The sequence below is a fragment of the Tupaia chinensis genome, unplaced genomic scaffold (assembly GCF_000334495.1).
Source record: "Tupaia chinensis unplaced genomic scaffold, TupChi_1.0 Scaffold000678_1, whole genome shotgun sequence".
NCBI lineage: Eukaryota > Metazoa > Chordata > Mammalia > Scandentia > Tupaiidae > Tupaia > Tupaia belangeri.
In genome coordinates this window covers 118,424-122,236 of record NW_006160202.1, presented here as the reverse complement: position 1 = coordinate 122,236, position 3,813 = coordinate 118,424, and the positions used below count along the sequence as shown (strand labels likewise).

At 38.5% G+C, this 3,813-nt stretch overlaps 1 pseudogene; it reads right to left on the bottom strand.

The window, feature by feature from the left end:
- Nucleotides 1-278: 278 nt before the first annotated feature.
- Nucleotides 279-3,813, bottom strand: part of LOC102471078 (vacuolar protein-sorting-associated protein 36-like) — a 36,586-nt pseudogene continuing 33,051 nt past the window's right edge.

Genomic DNA, 3,813 nt, shown 5'->3' with positions numbered 1-3,813 from the left:
TTAATAGCCACCATATTTCAAGTTAAACTCTTAAGGTTCCACACAATGAAAGCATGATTTGAAATTCACATTGGCATTCATATTTCTACATTTCCCTCTATGTATCCTAAATAAGCTTCCTGACCCATAATATAGATGGATAAATTAAAACAATTTTATATTGCACTATGAAGTTCTAATAAGTCCTCAGTTCATCAGGGTTTATCTCTTAGTTCGATGTTATACAATCTCTACATGATGCAAATACATGGACAAAAAGTATTTAAAATACAAAACCCTTAGCTCTGAGTCAGAAATGAATTTGGGTAAAACTGCAAGTCTTCTCCTGAGTCATCCCAGCAAAGATGGCCCACCTACTCTGTAAGCAGCAACCTTTCTTTGGCCAAATACATAGACATTCGCACCTTCTCGGCAAACTCTTCTGACTTTAGGGGACCAACAGTTAGCCTAATGGCTATGTTGCTGGACTCCCATTTAGTCGACTGTGGTTCGCGTCTCATCAGGGTTTATCTCTTAGCTCGATGTCATACAATCTCTACATGATGCAAATACATGGACAGAAAGTATTTAAAATACAGAACCCTTAGCTCTGAGTCAGAAATACATTTGGGTAAAACTGAAAGTCTTCTCCTGAGTCTCAGCAAAGACTGCCCACTTATTCTGTAAGCAGTGACTTTTCTTTGGCCAAATACACAGACATTCCCACCATCTTGGCAAACTCTTCTGACTTTAGAGATCCTTTCTCTGAAACTCTCCAGGGCTGAGGCCACTGTTTCTTCTTCCTTGTGGGACTGGTGCTCAGTTACCACTACATGACTGTCAAAACCTCAGAGCCTGGGAGGTAATTTCAGAACTTTTAGCATCTTGCATGCATACACTAAGTCACTGATGAGAGTAATTCCCCTCCTCCAGCTCAGTTTACTAAACGATACACCTCCATGAGTGACATCATTCCCTCTCATTCCTCAAAAGGTGCCTGCATATTCCTGGCAGCTGCTTGGCCTGCTGCATATGACATGGTTGGTCTGAGCCATAGTTTCCGTGGTAAGAGGGTTAGCTAGTCCCATGCTCAGCAAGTAGGATTTAAATCTGATGGTCTCCTCTTCTGTAATGTCGCCCCCAGTTCTACAGCAGACTGCACTTCCATCTCCAGATGCCTAGCGAAATCACTCACCGTTCTAGTGTGTGACACATGACTTTTTCTTTAGTCTCCTCTTACTTTCTTCCCTCTTATTTGGTCTTCTCTTCCTCTTCCTCTACTCTCTGGGACAGACTAGATATATCTAGAATGACTGTTCTGAAATACCCTAGTATTTTAGATTCCCTGGAGTCTTCCCTTTTACTGAACTACCTGGAAAAAAGAATATTGCTCTTCAGTCACCTAAATAGAATACTCCTCTTCCACAGGAAAAGGGAAACACATTTTCTCCTAGTTAAAGAAACATTATCCTAAAAAGTATTCAAAAGTGACTACATCTCCTAATGGCTACAAGTAGAAGACCCCCAGGTCAGAATAAACCAGAAAATACGTCTCCATCAAAAGAATACAGTGACTCCCTTCCATTTCTCGAAAAAAAGAGAGGAAGTTACCAAAATGTCTGAGAAAGAATTTAGAACATTCATGGTGACCAAATTCTATGAGATGGAACAGAAAAGAGACAACAAACTACAGGATATTAGGAAGTCCTTCCATGATATGAAAGAAGAAATGGACAAACTAAGTAAGAATCAGATGGAACTATTAGAGATCAAATCTGTAATACAGGAAAACAAAATTCTCTCGAAAGTATTTAAAGTCAATTAGACCATGCTGAAGATCGAATCTCTAAAGTAGAAAATAAAACCTCTGACCTAGAGAAAACCACCAAAAAGATAGAGAAAATAACAACACCAAAAACAAACAAAGGAGGATAATATACGAGAAATACTAGATTCCATTAGACGCCCTAATATCCAAATAGTTGGTATACCACAAGGTGAAGAAACTAATCTATTCCATGAAATCCTATAAGAAAATTTCACAAGTCTAGAGAGGCACTCAAACATCTAGACCCAAGAAATACAAAGGACCCCAAATAGAAACAACCCAAGAAGATTTTTCCCAAGGCACATCTTAGCCAGATTGGCAAAGTCCACAGATAAAGACAGATACTAAAACTGACAAGAGAGAAATGAAAAGTGACTTACAAAGTTCATCCCATCAGGCTAACACTGGACTGCTCACCAGAAACACTGCAAGCAAGGAAAGAATGGGAAGACGTATTGAAAGTGTTAAGAGAGAAATAATTCCAACCAAGATTATTATTTGTCTATACAACTTAGTGAAAAGAAGAATACTATTTTTAGTCATTTTGAATGTAGATTTTGATGTTTATGAAAAGTATGTGGAGCACACATGAATAAAAAAATTTTTGAGAGGTTTTTGCCATAAGGCACGTGCGCTCACTAGACAGAGAGAGAGAGACAGAGAGACAGAAAGCAAGAAATCACCCCCCAGGGGGGATGGCCACGCCACAATCCCTTCTCCTCCATTCTCTTCTCGGGATCTTGGGCACGCACGCACACGTGCCCGGCATCAGTTTTAAGCCACCAGGTCCGGGACGTGAACCATGGTCGACTATGTGGGAGTCCGGTGACATAGCCATTATGCTAACTGCTGGTCCCCCAGCATCAGACTAGCTCTTCAAGAAACCCTGAAGAGAGTACTGTTCAAAGAAAACTAAAAAATGAGAATCCAGAAACAAAGGAATAAAAGGCAACCAAGACAATGACCAACTGAAACATCAGGACAGGCCCAGTAACATTGATAATAACATTGAATGTTAATGGATTAAATTCTCCAATCAAGAGACAGACTGGCTGAATGGAAAAAAAAATCCCACAAAACCCCAAAACCTCTGTTTCCTACAGGAAACCCACCTAATTGCTAAAGACATACATAAACTGAAAGTGAAGGGTAGGAAAAAGGTTTTCCATGCATATGGAAACAAAAAAAGAGCTGAAGTTATGATATTAATTTGTGACAAGATAGGCTTTAAAACAAAAGCTCTTCAAAGAGACAAAGAAGGGCACTATATTGTAGTAAAAGAGTCAATCGATCAAGACAATATAAGGCTTATAAATATCTATGCACCTAACACAAGAGTACCCAAGTATGTGAAGGAAAGACTGTTAGATCTAAAAGGGGAGATAGACCACAACTTACTAATTATTGGAGACTTCAACACCACACTATCCCCTTCGGACAGATCATCTAGACAAAAAATAGGTAAAGAGATAAAGGATCTAAATGATACCATAAATAAAAAGGACTTAACATATATCTATAGAACTTTCCATCTCAAAACCATAAGGTACATTTTTTCTCACCCTCACATGAAACCTTTTCAAATACTGACCACATAATAGGGCACAAGGCAAGCCTCTACAGATTTAAAGGCATAGAAACTATATCCAGCATCTTCTCCAACCATGATGGAATTAAACTTGAGTTTAAATTCAAGGGAAATCCTCAAAAATTCTCAAATACATGGAAACTAAATAACCTACTCTTAAATGACTCCACAACTACTGAAGAAATAAAGACTGAAACCAAAGGATTCATGAAAGCCAATGACAATGAGGACATGAGTTTCCATAATCTTTGGGACACTGCTAAAGCAGTCATAACAGGAAAGTTCATAGCAATTAGTGAAAATAAGAAGAAGACAGAAAGAAGGCAAATGGATAACCTAACATCATGCCTCAGAAAATTCAAAAAGCAACAGCAAAAAAATATTCAAAAAACTCCAGGAGAAAGGAAATAATAAAGAT